Here is a 19,028-nt window from a genome sequence, read left to right as displayed (position 1 = left end):
CGTTTACTTTCCCCCTGCTCTCGCTGAACCCAAGGGCTTCAAAGAGACCAGTGGTGGCTTAATCAACCGCTGAGCAAATATCTTGCAGATTCTCATAAAACATGCTCCATCGTTTCCCTAGCTTTACCGCTGGCTGAGTTCTGGGGACGTCGACCGACAGCTTCAACTGGTGGACTGGGCGGAGAAGGCCAAGCAGGCCCAGGGCCTTACTTGAGCCTGATCCCTCAGCCACTTCCTCCTTTCCCCTTCCGGTTTTCAATAAAGTTTACCACCACCACCTACTGCAGTAAGCACATGCTTCTTCTTCCTTCTTATATCTCGCTTTATAGGTGCATGTTCAAAGGCATCCTGATCTCACTTCTAAATGTAATGAGCTTCCCTTTGGGCTATCATAAATTGTTTCTTTCCTGATTTCGTTTTTTCCTATTAAGTAGCTGCTCATGGCAGGTTCCTTTTTCATTGCCGCCATTCATGAGATTATTAGAAATATTAGGACCAGTATGGTTACAGAATGGGTTACAAGAGAAGGGAAATGCAGTCGAGGACGGCAGAGGAGAAGGTGGAGCGATGAAATTAGGAAATTGGCGGGCGCTAGTTGGAATGCGTTGGCGCAGGACAGGGGTAATTGGAGAACGCAGGGAGAGGCCTTCACCCTGCAGTAGACATAAAACAGGCTGGTTATTATTATTTTTTTTCAGCCTCTATGACTTTCTGCTTTACGTTTGTTGTTGCTGTGTTGCTCACCCTACAGTCCGCATACTTGCTGGTAAGCTTCCTAGTTCCTTTCCTCCGCTGTGAATCAATGTTCTTTTCTGTACAAATACCTCAACATTTTCCCAGCCCATTAACTTTCTTCCATATTCCTCAGTCGTTCTTCATAATCAATTTTACTTTGACCTTCCCTAACTTTAACACTTGTCCAGCCCATATGACTTTGCACAGCTTCATTTGTAGTGTTCCTGTGGGCGCCCAATGCGAGGCGTTCCACTGATCTTTGGTTGCCATCGAGTCCTGACTGTACCCCTGATTTCTGTTTTGCCGGCTTATGCATCTTTATGGTGAATGGTGGGCGTTATTCACATTTTACTGGTAAAGGTACCCTCCCCTCCTCATTTGCTTAGAAAAGTTACCTAAGGTGCCCCCTCCCCCCCTCCTCCCCGCGAAAAAATATACTGGGTACGTACCTGCTCTCTGCATCTCTGCGTACTCTCAAAACTCTTTGCACAATAAGCGAACGAAATAAGAGTCAAAGCACATTGTTGAGCTGGCTTTTCGGCAAAATATACCGCTTCTTGTTTGTTGAATATTGTATTCATATCAGGTCGAACAAGCGTGGCTGTCCCCAATGGAACATTCCCGAAATTCAAGAAAAATTACCTTTGCGCCGCACTTTATCATTTTCGCAGGCACTTAGTCGACTCCAATATCAGCTTCCCTCTTCTGTCTTGGTAATAAATGCTAGTAGGTTATATGCTATTTAAAATCTTGGAAATTGTTTTATTTATTGCTGCTAGAAGCATTTGCGAAGCAAATAAATTTGCCAGGGTGCTCTACAGCTATAGGGTAAATATTCACATACACACACCTTACGCTCTCCTACTCAACCTTGAAACACAACTTTGCGTGGGGAAATATACTGCAAAGGATGCTTCTTTTCTTCAGTGGTAATTAAACTTCAGCTGTTTGAGAACACGTTACCACAACCCTTTTCTTCATAAGCTTTCGTCTTATAAAGCTGGAATTCTTCGCAGGCTGAAAGTTCTGGCTTCAGTGAAGATAGCACAATGGAAAGATGGCAACAAAGATTTATGCAGCGGGAGTTGGTCTCAGGTGCCGTTTTGCTGTTGACCATATTTTCACTTAGCTTTTCGATGTCGTCATATATAATTTATGTAAATCAACGTTTAATTCGGTGATCTGGGCGTGTTGGCGCATATCTCAAAAGGCAGAAGGGCAAAAAAATAAAGCATGGACGCAGACGAGACGCACGCGTCCTTGTCGTCTCTTCTCCGCCCGTGTTTTTTTATGTGTCTTTGTTTTGCGCTGCCGCCTATTCTAATTCACCGATATTAAATTGTTTTATTACTGCGATAGTAAATATATTGACACTCCAGGCGCATTTTTGTCCTTGCCGTCGGGGGTCGCAGTTTCGAATAAAGTCCAAGCGCGATAACACAGCCGCTGCGCGCCGTGTGTTGTATGTGCGAGTAAAAGCAAGCGAGGGGGCCAACGGTTGCGACTAAATAGGGCGCACGTGAGGGAGGAACGCAGAGAGCAAACGTACCGCATTCCGTCGCGCGAGAGACCCTGAAGGGATGGGCGGGAGGGAGGGAGGGGCGGCTCGTTTGGCTCCGGCAGCAACTGCGTATTTGGCGTCTGGGCGCAAAGGGAACTGGCAATCGCGGTTTAATCTCGCGCGTGAAAGGGGGGAGGTAGCGCGGGAAGGAGGGGGCCGGGAGCGGCTGCTACTCCGCCAGCAACTGCGTACTTCGCGCGCCGGCGCGCGCTGGCGCTCGCCATATCTTGAAAGCGATCTGCACAAGGCTCGTACTTTTGTGCGTGATGTGTTCTCGCCGCTGTTTGCGTTGAAACGATAGACAGCACGGAGGTCACTTCGCTCGCTCCTGCTGCCGCGTTTGCCCACTCCAGCGTTTCGACAGCGAGTGTCCGCCGTCGTCGAGTGTACTATGTTTGTGTTTGCGTGTGCGCGTTGACACCATGCTTGTTAATTCAGTTAGTAAGCGCATGTGTCCAAGTTTATACGGTCGATAAAATTACTATCCTTACTCCGTATAGCTTACTAGTTTGGTATAGCAATCGATGCTTCGCCTTTCGGGCAAAACTGCGCCTTTTTTCTTTTCTTCCTCTCTGTACTTTCATATTCTTTCTCTTGTCTTCGACACCACTTGTTCGTTTCCGACAATAAAGGGCTGCTCTCGCCTGCATATCGCTCCTTAAGAATCCGCTTAGTGTCATGTACCTTAGTTCTTAAACTCGCTAAACAAAGCGAGCGCGATGAATACACTGTCCCATTTTTTTCCCGGTAGCGCTTAATCGAACTGAACGCAAAATAATCTGTAAATTGATCTTTTCGTCAGCACTTCTGCTTTGACACTGAAACAGGAAATGTTCGGCATGTATTTTACCATGCGATATATGGAATCATGCGATACAGCATTACTACCAAAGCTACTACGATACTGTCTCACATACCAAATATTCCTGCACGAAATTGTTGATCGGGAAATGTGTCGCACTAAACATATATTGACGTTCAGTGGAATATGATATGCAGTTATGTGCCTCATCATTTACGTGAAATGAATTACGTGGGGCCCAAGTAAGGGATCCACGCTCAAGATGTATCACAAGCTTTATATAACACCTCGAATAAAGAAACGTTAAAGGAAAAGGTGCGACCTATCGCTGCAGTCTCTATGTGGATTTCGCACCACTTTATTAAAATTGTTAGTCTGTTTAATGAAGAAATAATGGTAATGAAAGAGATAATTGTCATCCGACCGACTGTACCATAAGGCTACAAAAAAACACTCATTCGGGTTTCTCAGAAAAGAAGCTTTGCAGTATCCGCCACGCTGTGTGCACAAAAGGAAAACGAGCAGGAGTGAAATCAGCCACACCTACTAACTAAACATATTACTCGGCTTTATTCCTGAAGGCGGCCAAAAGTGGGCGTTTGTATAGAGTGACGGAATGTTTGGCAACACAGACGTTGAGGAATATCACACAAATTCTTAGTCTCATTCGATCTTTTGGAGAAAGCAATGTGAAGCGCCCACTCAACACGCCCGTCAGAGAATTCACACAGGAGACATGTGAACAAGTTTTTCACTCATTTCACTGTTTTCTGAGTGCACACTTCTTTTCTGGCTGTGAAAATGTCCATAATCACGTTTTGAAACTGTTAGGTTATAAAAGACAACAAGCAGGAACTGTATATTCATGGATCCATTTGTGTTCACATTATACAAGTTTGTGAAATCGTTATCTTTAAAGCGAAGCTTTCTGCCTATAAGTCCGTTGTTGTTCCTGGCTCGGTAGATCATTCGGCTGGTCAGTCAAACAGTAAGTCCATCAGTCGCTGGTCGCGTTCTCACCGACTGAACAGGTGAGGCGTAAACTCGCAGAGGCTCATGCGACGCGTCGTCTGCTCGGCGCTTCCGGTTCAGGCGCACGATTCTCCGTTCGCGGGGCCGGTCGCGCTTGCTCTCTGTGCACCTTCATCGCAACGTATCGCCCACGCTGCTCATTTCTAGAGCATGTAGTGGCCGCATCGATGACTCCCCACAGAATCTGAGCGCAGGCAGTCAAAGTATTTTTTTATCCGCTCGATCGAACGCCAGAATCATCTATGCGTGCTGTCGCAGTTTCGTGCTAATCTTGAAGGACGAGTCGCACTTGTTCGCATGTCAATTTTGTTCGGGTTAACAACGTCAGTTATTTTGTAACATTTCAGTCGTGAACATCAGATTTGTGCTAGAACCCGTCGTACACATGAATGCGTTCATCAGTCGTAGGCATTGATAAATTGCGTTGCGCAAGGCCACGCAGCTGTCAAGAACCTTGACTACCCTTAAGAGAAATGCCTTCCACACATTCGGCTTTTCGAAATTTTATATCAATGCTAGATTAGATTATTGCGGAAGTGGGTACGACATACGAGGAATTTTATATCGCTTTAGATCAATCCTTTATACGTTTAGCGACGTTTACATAAGAATCATACATGTGTTGTTTTGCAAAATAACTTGCAGTCCACGTTACTGATAATATTTCTTTGAGCATGAGTAAAGCATTAACCACGCGGTCGGCATGGCTTAACCACGTTTTCACGTAGTATTTATGTCTCCAACTTCACCAAAACATTTGTTATAAAAATTGCTAACGCTTTGACAGCTGCTGTATACCCTTTGTTTTTGGGACAATTTGTGATATTCGTGTGCGATGTGAAACATGATGCATGCTGGAAGTGGCAGTTGCCTTCCCCGCACGCTTGAGTCTGTCTTATTATCTTTTTGACCTCTCTATAAGGAAAACATTGCAGCTTTGGGATCGTTAGACTATGCTTCTCGCCTCGCGCACCTTTCACAAAAGATGCGAGACAAATTACGGTCTACGTGTTTTCAGTCCTCCCAGTACACCTGGCTCATTTTGCATCGAACACCGAATTGAGGTCGCTATATCATGCATGGTGCTTGCCTAAACAATGTTCTAAGACATTTGGACAGGCAAAAGCTTTTATTAAAACCTCCTGCCTGCCTATAGTGTCACCAGTACTAAATTATAAGTGTTTGAATCAGCCTAGTGAAGTTGAGATGAAATAAGTACAAAGAAATGTTGTCTTTGAGACGAACAGAATTCACTTGATCACAAGAAAGTGCGACTCGTTATCAACATAAGCCCGAAATCGCGTCACCATGCATAGCTAATTCACGTCTTGTTACGATCGGCCTGCGGGGGCTGGCGATATTCAGAGAAACGACCTCTGAAACCTTCCCAGCCCGCTGCGACGACTCGCTTTGTCAGGACAACAATGCGCCGCCTCAACAGCCCGACGGCGCCGGCATGTCTAGCACGGTCGGCGGACCGAGTATTGTTAGTGGATTCCCCGTCGCCTTCACGGTTTGCTTGAAGAAACCTTCAAGAAATAGCAAGCTGGAAGTTCACTGAGATGGACCCGTTAAAGCGGTGCACAAACTTTCGGATACTAACTATGCTCTGAAAATGGCCGGTCGCAGGAATGAGGTGAGGATATACCACTGCAATTTCATGAAGCCGTACATAGAGTGGAGCGGAGTCGTTAACTTTACCATCAAGGAGCAGGTTGACACTAGTAGCAAGTGTAATGACTATAAGGGAACCTCCAACTCTGAAATCAGCCTGGAAAAAGTGGTAAAACATTCAGTAAGCTCGCACACTCTTCGACCCGAGCAGCTAGATGAGCTAAGAGAATTCAGGTAATATCTCGATAGATTCAGCGGTTGGCCAGGTATAACTGAACTAATAACGAAAGAAATAGAGCTGACATCAACCGAACCCGTAAGATCAAAGCCTTACAGGGTGTCTCCACGACAGAGAGAAATTATGGAGGCAGCGATACAGCATATGCTAGAATTGGGAGTTATCGAGCCCGCTGAGGGTGACTACACGTCACCGCTAATACTTGTGGAAACCCCTAATAAATACACTTGTCCGTGTGTTTACTACACGAAGTTAAGTGCCATCACTAGGGATCAGCTGTGCCCGATACCCAACATTGAAGAACGAATCAAAAGAGTTAGCGCTTCTAAATGCATTTCAACTACAGATATCGTGCGGGGATACTGGCAAGTTCCCCTTTCAGAAAGTTCCAGTCGCTATGCCGCATTTATCTCACCTGGAGGCACTTTTCGCCATCTCGCCCTCAGCTTCGGGCTTAAGCATGCGCCGTTTAGCTTCTCTAAGTTAATGGATATTGTCCTAAAAGACTTGCAGGAGTTCGCCTTGCCCTATCTTGATGATGTAGTAATTTTTTCGGACAGCTGGAAAGAGGAAGTATCGCACCTCAAGCAGGTGTTCTCACGGCTGAGGGAAGCAGGCTTAACGATAAAGGAGGAAAAGTGCAGATTTGGCTCTTCGCAAGTTACTGGGCAATGTTGTCGGCCAGGGCACGAGACGACCGGCCGAGCTGAAAATAGCTACGATGGGAGATTTTTCTCAGCCGCGCACTAAAACAGACATTCGTTCATTTTTCGAACTTGTGGGGTACTATCAGCGGTACATTCCGAATTACTCGCAAATAGCAAGTCCTTTAACGGACGCCCTCTGAAAGGGTGCACCGAATGGCGTGTGCTGGGATAAGAACAAAGACAATGCTTTCCAAGGTTTGAAAACGCTATTGGTTTCTCGCCCTGTGTTTCGCGCGGTAGACTAAACAAAAGAATGCATAGTTCAGTGTGACGCAGGCGACAGGGGTATGGGCGTGGTACTTAGTCAGGTCGGCGACAATAATGAGGAACATCCTACCCTCTATGCCAGCCGTAAACCAACTGTAAGAGAGGAAGCCTACAGCACTGCAGAGAAGGAATGTGCTTGTTTAGTTTGCACAGCCCAGCAGTTGTCGTATTACTTTTGCGGAGCGAGGTTCATCTTAGAGACCGACCACTGTCCTCTGACCGGGCTCAACGAGATGTCACACAAAAATGGCCGCTTGCTCCGATGAAGCCTCAGTCTCCAAAAGTACAACTTCTCCATTAGATATAAGAAGGGAAAGTTGCATAGCAATGCGGATGGTTTGAGCACGCTAATTTGAATTCTGCGTTTAGGGATCCCGCCTAAATTTTGGCGTTGTTACGTTAATTTTGTTATGCCAAGAAGATCCCCTCTCATTTAGCAGGGCTCCCTCCATGACTGCTCAATTTGTCAGCACGAAATTTCCTCAAAAATTGGCGTAGCGAAATGCAGCATTTGTTGTTTATGCACTTAATTATGTTTTCTTTGAAGCCCATCGGGTCTAAATAGAGATCCAAGATACGTTATCTCAGCGCAGAGCCGTGTTGCGGGGTTCGCTTTGCAGTTTCCTGTCCTTGTTGGACGTTTTGTGGCGGTGTCGTCATTTCACAGCTGGTCGGTGCAAGCCAAGGCACCCTTGCCACCAGCAATTCTCTTCCTGCCCAGCGGTTATCAGCTCTGGCCAGTCGAGATTTTCCGGGCCATAGAGGAGCTGTTAGGATCGGCCTGCGTGGACTGGCGATCTTTGGAGAAGCGACCTCCGAAACCTTCCCAGCCCGCTGCGACGACTCGCTTTGTAAGGACAACAATGCGCCGCCTCAACAGCCCGGCGGTGCTGGCATGTCTAGCCACGGTCGGCGGACCAAGTATTGCTAGTTGATTCGCCGTCACCTTTACGGTTTGGAGCAAGAAAATTCCTGGAACAGGGTGTCTTGTGGTGCATTATCACGGGCCCCAGAAGTCGGGACACTCAATGGACAGACGCGGTGGCTACTGATTGCGGAGTCAGCTGTGAGATCAAGAGGCGCCTGCTCGGGTGAAGACCCCTGTCTGCAATAACCCTCTCACCTCGGTGGGTTCAGTGAAACCAAAGTGCGGAAGTGAGCGTTTGAACCCTCCCCCTCAAAGGCGGGTCGGCCACAATGACTTTGGACGCTCCCATTGGTCGAAGGTTGAACGGCCGTTGCCCCTTACCTAGGGGTCTAGGGAGGACAGAGTGCTTTAAGCAGCCGTTACCGGGTCTTCAGTGTGCATTCTCTTTCAGTCATGCTAGACTGCTGAACGGTAACGCTCTTCATCCTTCATGTAGATATTTAAAATAAATCCCATACTCCTCGTTTTCGATGAGAACAAGTCCTTCACTTAACGTCCTCAGCGTGGATGAGTCAGACGATGGCATGGGCCAGCTACCATCTATTTCATGCCCGACCCCAACTCTTACAGTCTTCAACCAATACAACCAACAAATGAAAATTATAATAAAGGGCTGCCTATGCTCAGATTTTGTGGGCACTGATCGGTGTGACCATCACAGGCTATAGAAATGAGCAGCGTGGGCGACACCATGTCATGAAGGTGCACAGAAAGCAGGCGCGACCGCCCCACGAACGGAGAATCGTGTACCGGACACGTAATCTGTTGAACCTTAAGCGCTGAGCAGAACACGCGTCCCACGAGCATTTGCGAGTTTATGCCTCGCTTATTGACATTTTCCAAAAATAAAATATGCGTCCGGCGGTGGTATGAGAACCTCAGCCACCCAGCGCAGCACCCCGATGCTTTAACCATTAGGCCACAAACACACTTCTTTCTTTTATTTGTTACGTGGAAGAAATATTCTATAAGAAGCAATACACTACATAAATTTCAGGTGACTCTAAAAGCGCAGTCTTTAAAGGCTGGGCTAATAAGACATCCCGTCTGGAGGTGATTCTTGAGTGGCATAGACATTATGAACGTAAGCAGAAGGTTTCTGAAAGAACGACCAAATTCTTCGTAGTGTTTCAGTGTGTCTGCCATACATTTGGCGACAGAAAAGGCTATGCAGGTTAAGTAATATGAACACACCATAAGGTGGGTCAAACAAACTTTTGAAAGGAAGGAAACGAATTGTGCATGGGATGACATCTGAATTATTTCTTTTTGGATTCTCAGGAGGATGTTCAAGAAGAGAAGTGCATCCCTAGAATCTACAAAACAGCGATGTATCGTTTCAGCACGTGGACAGAAGCGAACGGTTTGTCGAACGCGGCACGTACATTTCGCTCGTGCCAAGGCTAACCTGCACTTTGAGATGGCCTCCACGTGTTCATTTGTGATAAGCATTTTCATACTGCGCTATTGGCCCACAACGTGAAATCGCCCGGGAATCAGGCGGTGCATATCGTGCCAAAGGCAACGAGATCATTCAAGCGATCCCCGAGAGTTGATTATGATTACGATTTGCGTGCTATGACAAATACCCATAATGTGGGATGGCCCAATAAAAAAGTCCACGAGCTGGTTATTAGGATTGGGATGATGGTTTCCATAAAAATGGCGCTTATCTACAACATGAGGTCGAAAAGGAATCGGGCTGTACATTTAAAATAAATAAGAAAACACAAGGAAATACAACATTATATAATATTTGTCACATTGCGTACCACGAGTACGCCAGAAAACACGCACGCGCCAGTTACCTTTGCATCAAAGGCGCGGGAATGAAATAGGCTAATTTATGGCAATTTATTAAGCGCTTCACGAAAATTTGCTTCACAGATTGCAACATGTGCATCGCATACGCAGATTTTTTTCCGCATGTTACTCTCGTGACGTCAACTTAAGGCTCCGTAACATAACATTTCAAACTCGCTGGATGTTCAATGAGCGCATCAACCCCTTTCTTGAGGTTGCGAAATGCAAGCAGGCGCAGATAGTGCGTGCAAAGCGCTCGAGAGCATTTCATATGCGGCGTATTGTACGCTACACTGTCGCATTTTAAATAAGTGATTAGTGAATGCAGTACGAAGCCAAATGTGATGCAGGCAAGAACGATCACGACTATCAAGCCCGCAGTCCATGCAAAACTCATATTTCATTTGGGATCAATATACCGTAGAGGTCTGTGCGGCTGTCAGGAGCCATAAATTACAGCTGCGCTAGTGTCGTAATAAAGCAGCCCAGAATACCTTGGTATGATCTCAATTATTCATAGAGGTGTGCGAGCACCGGTTTTGGAGACCAAATCGAGCCGATTTGAACTGAGTATGAAACATTTTTTTTTAGTTGGGCGAAGCCTTCCCACCAGTATTATAAAATAAAAATATGTCTTGGTATTTAGAACATCATAAAGTCTCTGCAATTACTCTGCACATTATAAAAGATGACTTAGTGAAAGCACAAAGGCAGCATTCGTAATAACTAAGTGGTTTGTTCGCAAATTCCAGGCTCTTCAGAGCCTACGCGGTCAAGGATTACCTCATCGCGTTTGTGACTGTCACCGTGTTCTCAAATTGACATATGTGTATACATTCGTCAAATAATTATAAACGCATGTCATCTGCAGCGACATAAGAGTGAGCAAAAAGAAAATTACGCGATAAACAATCCTCCATGGTAATGTAAGCCCGTGCGGAGCATTCATCGTTTATCCCCTGCACGTGGCGCAGAGCTCGAACCAACGAACTTCATCCCGGGCAAACGATCACTCGAGGACCGCCCCATGCGCGGGACGCCGTCAGCGAACCACTGGAACCGGTGGCGTCCCGAAAGTGCCGGTCCTCCGTTCGGCGCTTCTTGGTATCGGCGGCCCGTCCCGCGGCAGTTCGCTTGGCGTGCGGCTGTTTGGCCTCGGTCTACTTCTCATCTTGCTCACGCTTCAAAGCTGCGCCTGTCTCGTCGTCCCACCGCTTGGCTTTCTGCCTCGTCACTACGGCACGCACAGCGCACCTCTGTAGTCTTTACAGAGCGTTTGCACTGTTACGCGCCTCTTCAGCTCGATCGATTAGGAGATCCATTGTTGTATATGCAAGTAGGCGCCCACGGGTAACGTAGGGCAGCTAGCGAAACCAAGCCACGTCTACCTGTTACGCGCGCGCCCGTAGCGACGATTGGAGGAGAAGGCGCCAAACCAGTAGCCATATTCAGCAGCGACATGCGAGCGGGAACATGCGTTCGGAGCAAGGAGAGCACAGCTAAAGGACAGTCAGTGAGCGACGGCGTGCGAGTGCGCGGGCATCGACGTCAAACTCTGATCTTGGACGGCTTCGCGTTTGACCTGGTCACCGACTATTAAAATGAATGAATCGCATTTAAAATAGTTTTTTTTTTTCTCTCATTGAAATAGTCGTCACAGATGACGTCCGTATTATATCGAGTAAATTTGCAAGAAACGTATTCATATTTCGCTCGACAAGAGCGCACAAGTGCTGCGACTAAAATAGCATAAAACAATACCCATCCCCGAATGTCGCGGCTCAACAAAATTTTCTTCTCTTTAATCACTATATATTGCCGAGGAAGTGTGGCTCCCTGAGCGACGCAGCGCGCTCTAGTTCTTTAGTGTGCGCTGTAGATGAAGCTAAAGCTTTCGCATTAATCTCGCGTTTTCATGTTTGATCGCGCGCGGTGGACGAAGAAACGCATTCTAAATATACGGAGCGAACCTTTTTAAGTTTTTCGTAATTTTTAAATTTGGACTGTCGTGGATAAGGTAATTATACTTCCTGAGAAGAATTATTGAGATAGGAGGACATTACTTGCATGAGAAACCGAAACACAGCTTCACCGAATAAATAAAAAGACCACTAATCAACGTCCTAATCAATAAATTTGGCCACATATTGCTATTTACAAATTGTAGCCGGTGAGTTGGAATCAATTTAAGGAAGGACAACGCTTTGGAGATATGTACCATCAATCAAACTCGCAGCAATGCACTGTCGTTGCACTTCCATTTATTGTGATAGCAATTATATCGGCACTCCCGGCGCACCTCTGCAGCGGCCATCGCCGTCGGCGTCGCACTGAGGTTACGCATAAAGTCCAAGGGCGATTCGTCGCCGCGCGCCGTATGCTGTATGTGCAAATGAAAGCGTGCGAGGGTGAGCCAGCGATCGCGGCTCAATCTCGTGCTCGCAAGGGAAGTAAGCGGGAGAAAGCGTGCCACCCTCCATGGCACGCCAGGCTTAAGGAGGAGGGGAGGTGGGGGGGGGGCGCAGGATACACGACTGCCGCGCGCTGCGTGTCCGCGGCTTAGTTCGCGTTGATGTGAGACGCAGAACGAAGGTCATTTCGCTCGCTGCTACTGCCGCTCTTCCTCCCTCCAGCGTTTAGACAGCGAGTTTCCGCAGTCAGCGAGTGAGACGTGCTCATGTTTGCTTGCGCATGCGTGACACCATGCTTATTAATTTAGTAAGTATAGCTCTGTATGCAAATTTACACGTTCGATAAAACTTCCTTACTTCCTATAGCTGTCCACTAATTTGCTATAGGAATGGATGATTCGCATATCGGCCGAAACTGCGACTGCGAATGCCTCTAAGCAGCAAAATAACTCGAACGCCCAGGCATATCGTCCCCAACTTTGCGAAATATTATCTCGTAACTGGCATCGCCCTTCAGTTTAATTTCAGGTCAATACGTCTTGCAAGTCCCCCAGCTACAAAACGTTAATTGCAATTGAGCGGTAATGTAATATCCTAAGAAGGTAATTAGTATTTTTTTCTATTTAGTTTATTATGTCTTTAGGTTACTCGTGCTAGTAATGTCCATCTCTTCTAATATTCTAGCTCAGGCATAAGAATTATGCTATCTGCTCCAGGTGATTTTTAAATATCCTGAAAACCTAAAAATCGTCGCCTCGTATATATTAAAAAATATTCCGACTTTTGAACAGTGGCTATTCTAGTCGTGGACCTAGTCGAATACGAGAGTATTCGAATCGTGACTCAGACATTCCCAAGATTCCCACATCCCAAATTGCCCACATGTGCTATCAGGTGTTCTCCTGTTCTGAAATATCTTCGGAAGAACACTTTTTCTTGATCCCAAACGAATTAAAGAAATATTTTAGGATGACTATGCTTGACTTACCGAAACTTGTAGCAAGTGTAGGATATTTGCTTCAATTTATAGTGTTGTTTAAGCGGAGCTTATTGCATAGCTCGAGATACGCCTCAGGCCAGCTTTGAGATGAACAACGAAAAGAATCCGTGAGCACTCTAAATCGAGGATTCAATAAGAGTCCGCCTAAGCCAGCTACATCCAGCGTTCTGATGTCTTCTTATTATTCCTTTCAACTACAGTGTTACTTGTGATTTTATGAGTTCTAAAGGTAGTTTTTCCCTGCACTTGAAGTTTTGTAAGCGAGAAAGACAAGCAACAAAAATAGTAATTGCCTGATGTATAAAATAAAGGAGAAGCTGCACCTTACTTCGTTCATACGCTATGGTAATTCATTTAGAAGTGTCTGGTCACCCCTGAAACCGTCTATTCGTATTTAAATGTTTGGTATCATCAGTATCATTTTCTTTTTCTCTCCTATGGGAACATTTCTATCGGAGGGATGGCTCGTGCATTTATAAAGGCCGTCGCTAATGCGAACTAGATGACATTAGATATTTTTATTGAGATCATGCTCGACACGCTCGTTTAACGTTTCCCTCGCGTTCTCTCTTTTTTTTTCTACTTATAGAAGGGCATTCAATGGTGCACAGGCGACGAAATCCCAGAGCTACTGGTCGACGGATTCATCGTTTTCCTTTTTCGTTTAGTTGTGTGACTGCTCTTTCACCCTCAGGTTACTTCGATAAAACATAAGACAATAATTAAAGTTGGTTAATTAAACGTAATTAATTAGTGAGTGATGGGGAAAACAAAAAGAAAGTGTCTGAGTTACTATAGGCTATTGCGAATAGTATGCGTTCGGTTCAATTCCCTTCCGACGCGCCTTTCATATTTAATTTCTTGGTTCAAGTTATGTGGGACACCCCGGATACCGCTACAATAAAGATTTATCAAGTTCAGTATTACTCTGTAATAGTTCGGTAATATCAACTGTAGTTATGGTGTTCAAAGTAGGCATTATTGAACTTTATTATATGCACATATATTGAGTTTAGTTTATGCCCTAGAAAAATAAAATAAGGTTATCAAACGCAAACACAAACAGTGCTGATTTATTGTCAACAAATCGACGAAACCTCGTCTGGTCAGGTAGCATGTTTAATAAAATAACAATTACGGTTACGGACCAAGTCAAAAATATTAGGCTTGTTCCCAAGTATTCCAAAAGTATTATAAAAGAAAAACGTATGGGTTCCGAAATGTCTAATACTTTTGACCTGGTCAGTGACCGTAATTTTTGTTTTGATAAACTGCCTATCTATATGTGCTTTCTATGTCACTAATTTGCTTTTTCTTGCTTGCCCAGAAACTCTTCGCTTATATAGTTCTAATTTGTTGTTTGGCTTGTGTTGCGACTTCTTTGTGATCCCTGTTAAGATTTCTGCCTTTTTTTATGTACAGATTATGTTATGTTTTTTTTTTTATTTTTATCTCTAATTTATTGAAAGATACCTTACAGGGCACCTTATGGGCTGCTGATTAAGGCGTATTAATACAAGTTATAGAGATAAAAAAAAACATAACATAATCTGTACATTAAAAAAGGCAGAAATCTCAACAGGGATCACATAGGTTGTTCGTTCAAGCCTAACGTTCAAGACAGCGTACCTAGCAGCCATACAGGAAACTGCATGTTCAGATGAATCATGTCACACAAAACTCTAATTTTCTTACCATTTGCCGATTATCCTGCCCATGTTTCAAATCTTAATCAAAACACGTCATATTCTTTTTTTCTAAGTTATCAACAAGTATATACATAGCTGTGTGGTGCTCCTCACTGGTGTTACTGCGGGAATGCTACAAAAAACAAACATAAAGTGGCCTCTTGTAGTTATAAATCGCATAGTGTCCAACATTTCTGTTTCTCTTTTTGTATCTTGAAGTTATTTCTTCGACAGTGGTCTGTTGCGCTGTAATAAGTTGCTGCTTTCGGGTGCTCCACTCACTGTGAAGGTGTTCAGGAACCGTAAACCTAAGGTCGCGAAACATGCGTAAGAGAAAAATGGACGAGAGTAAAAGAAGTGATGGCGCATCGATCCTTTTGAGATGACTGGTGACGTTAATGCTATTAGCAATCTACAAAATAGTTCATGTGCAATTCTTCCTATGTTTTATCTAAGTATTATCACCAGATTTGGTACATATTGAGTAACACTTACTCAGTGACCCAAGTCGACATCAAAGATGCTTATTGGAGAGTGCCACATCATCATCATCAGCCTATTCAATTGTACACTGCATGACAAAGGCCTCTCCCGGCTACCTACAATCACCCCTGTCTTGCGCTAGCTCCTCCTAACTTGCGCTTGCAAATTTCCTAATTTCGTCTCCCCATCTAGTTTTATGCCATGCTCTACTGCGCTTTCCTTACCTTTGCACCAATTCTGTAACTCTAATGGTCCACCGATTACCTACACTACACATTACATGGTCTGCCTAGCTCCATTTCTCTCTTTTAATGTCAACTAGAATATTGGCTATCTCCGTTTGCTGTCTGATCCACATCGGTCTCTTCATGTCGCTTAACATTACGCCTAGCATTAAAGGGAAGCTGAAGAGTCTGTCGAAATCAATAAGACGTTCATATACGGATGCGGGAACCTTACAAACCATGCAGGTAATTTTTTTTTTTTTTTGGGGGGGGGGGGGGATTTTTCACTTAGGAGCGACGCAATCATCGGTTAAAATTGCGCTGTAGCTCCGCCCCCCGTCGAGCGCCGCGAGCTGCTGCTGACGCTGACGATGCGAGCGGAGACCGGAAACCGCGGCGTAGTGACGTCAGCACTGGTGTTCCCTTCCTTCGCAGTCTCCGCGACCGTGCCTGACCGGGCTTATTTCTGCGTGCGTGCCGTCCTAATCTGCTTCGCTCGACCCTACATTCCTTTGTTTGTGTGTATATAGGAGTGGTAGTTGACGTGCGCTGCATCAATTGAACTTGTAGGCCGATCATGCCGGCGTTCTGTGCAGCCTACGCTTGCACGGACACCAGCGGCCGCGACGATGTTCCGATGTTCCATGAGTTCCTGCAATGCAAGAAGCTTTCAGCTAAGTGGGAGGCTGCTGTGAAGCGAAACAACTTCAAGCGCTCAAGAACAACAGTGTTGTGCTCTAACCACTTCCGTGACGATTATTATGGGAGTTTATCAATAATGCGTGCTTTGGGTTCTCCTTCGTGTTAGCACGCTGAACGGAAGGTGCATGTTTATCTCCCACCCTTGACGCAGGTTTCATCGCCAAGCGCCACGAATTTTCTATTCGCACGTGTGTTGTGAACAGCCTGCATGCAGCTACCATAACGCAGTGCAAGCGTAAAGTTTGCATGTGTTGGAAAGCCTGCTCACGCCAGGACGCTGCGCTCCCCCTTCTCTCACACACATAGAGAAACAGACCATCTCACGTAGCCGAAGGAATTCGCCGGTTACGCGCAGCGTGCGGATGGCGCGCTGATGAAGGTTCTATACTACACGTGCTACAACAGCCGGTAAACTTTTCCCGCGTTTAAACCGTCTGTGTAGATTGCCGACAGCTTTGGGGCAGCGCACAGAAGCCGCAGATCGCATCACCGCTTACGTTCTACGAGGAGGCATGCAGGAACATAGCACTACAGTTTGCCTGAAAACGTACTCACTGGAACGCTGAATGCAGCTTAGCAAAAAACATACTCGCCAAAGAACGTTTCCAACACAAGGAGATGCCAACACTTCGCCTTCGTTCGCGGGGAAAGTAGTGCTTGCACCAGCATATTTTGCTTCTTGGAGAGGCCGGCTCTTTGCAATCTGCTCGTACATGGAGGGAGTAAAGTATAAACCCCTTACAAGTGATCTTGCACGCGACAGCGACAGCGCGACAAGCGAGGCGATGGCTGTTGCGTTCACTCGTCGCCTGCCAGCTGAACTCCACGCGAGCGACGGCTTTGAGCGACGACTTCCCGGTATGAAGGCAGCAATATACGCGCCGAAACTAGCATGACGCATGCTTTATCAATTTAAGTCGATGTAGTTTACTGAAAAAGGAGCATAAAATATTTCTGAAGGTCTTGCACTATAGGTTCTTATTCTTGCACGTGTAAAATTCAATAGTTTGCTTGTTCCGTGCGACAAACAGTAGTATTTGAGTTATGTACATCCAGTTCCGGCTTCGCACTATTGGCTAGTCGCTCATAGCACTTCCGGGCGACGAGCGACGAGGTCTAGATTTCTATGATCGAGCGACAACACCCAGCGATCTGTTCAAGCGACGGCCCGTTTTGTCGCGCGAAGCCGTCGCCCGTCACCGTCGCGCGCATAATCGCTCTCGTGGAGTTTGAACTTAACGCCAACCTCCTCAGAGAAACGCAAGCTCTCGAAATTTTCCATCACCGTCTCAGCAAAACAGCACCAAACTACCTTAACCATGCTTCGTGTGTAGCGGCAGCAGTCGGTCCGGACGAACACCATTGTTGACGTCACGAGGCGCCCGACCAATCACAGGCGGAAACGAGGCGCGCGAGCTGGGCGTGTCGGCTGCTGCACTTTTCGCCGAAATAAAATATGTTTGCGCTTTCTTTTTGCTCAATTTCGATGCGATATTCGAATTCAGAGGGTTGAAAACCCCGACGTACTGGTCTTTACTCATTTTTTTCTGGAAAAGCTTTCAGCTTCCCTTTAAGTGTTCCATCGCTCTTTGCCCGGTCCTTAACTTGTTTTCGAGTTTCTTTGTTAACCTCCAAGTTCCTGCCCCATATGTGAGCACCGGTAGGATGGAATGGTTGTACACTTTTATTTTCAATGACAGTGGTAGGCTCTCTGCCAATATTTTTAATGCCTGCAGTATGCACTCTTGGCCATTTTCTTTCTTCTGTAATTTCCTTCTCATGATCAGATTCTCCTCTCAGTAAGTGACCTAGATAAACGTACCACTGTACAGGCTCTAGAGGCTGACTGGCGATCCACAATTCTTGTTCTTTGCCAGGCTATTGAACACTATCTTTGTCTTCTGCTCATTAGTCCTCAACCCTATTTTTACACTATCTGAGTTAATGTCCTCACTAATTTGTTTTAATTCGTCGCCAGTGTTCCTGAACAGGGCAGCATCTCTGCAAACCGAAGGTTGCTGACATTTTCGCCGTTGATCTTCCCTCCTTAGAATTCCCCGTCTAACTGCTTAAATACTTCTTCTAAGCATGCAGTCAATGTCACTGGAGTAGTTGCGTCTCCTTGCCTGACCCCTTTCGTGAGTGGTAACTTTCTGCTTTTCTTGCGGAGAACTAAAGTAGCTGTTGAATATTTGCAGACCTTTGCCAAGATATGCACGTATGCCTCCTCTATACTGTTTGTTTACACATACCCAGTTGCAAGTACCACCTGTCCCAGTTTGGAGTCGCATCGTGGTTCATTGCAGAGCGGAACGTACACAGTGGTCCAAGACGGCATCGACGAGGTTCATTGAAGAGCAACACATGCTCCTAGTTATAACCGAGGGACAAAAGCTGGCGTGAACAAGATATATTGCAGAGCGGCTCAAACCACGTGGTACATACCCAGTAAGCCAAGTTGACATCACGGAGTTTCATTAAGGGGCACCACATACCCAGGAACGCAAGTTGCCCTGGCGGATGGTTTCGAACCCGGTTCAGAAGCAGTGCAGCCCCCTCTGGTGTACACACTGAAACATTGACTGCCAAGTGACCCAAATTGGCTGGAAAGAGTCTAGTCGCCGACAAAGATACATAGAGGCATAGAAACACCACGAAAGCCTGTGTACTTTTCCACATAATGATCGTATCATTAAAAAAGGAACGACAGTATCGTGTAGGCAGCGTTATCTAATAGAAAATTCGGTTTTCTACCCACGATTGGTGTTTTGAGAAGTGGGGGTACATAGGTTAGCTGAAGGAAATAGGGGAGACAACGCACTCACCCCTTGAC

Source organism: Dermacentor andersoni, chromosome 6 (assembly GCF_023375885.2).
Source record: "Dermacentor andersoni chromosome 6, qqDerAnde1_hic_scaffold, whole genome shotgun sequence".
Taxonomy (NCBI): Eukaryota; Metazoa; Arthropoda; class Arachnida; order Ixodida; family Ixodidae; genus Dermacentor; species Dermacentor andersoni.
The sequence above is the reverse complement of the archived record's forward strand: the minus strand, read 5'-3'. Positions refer to the sequence as shown.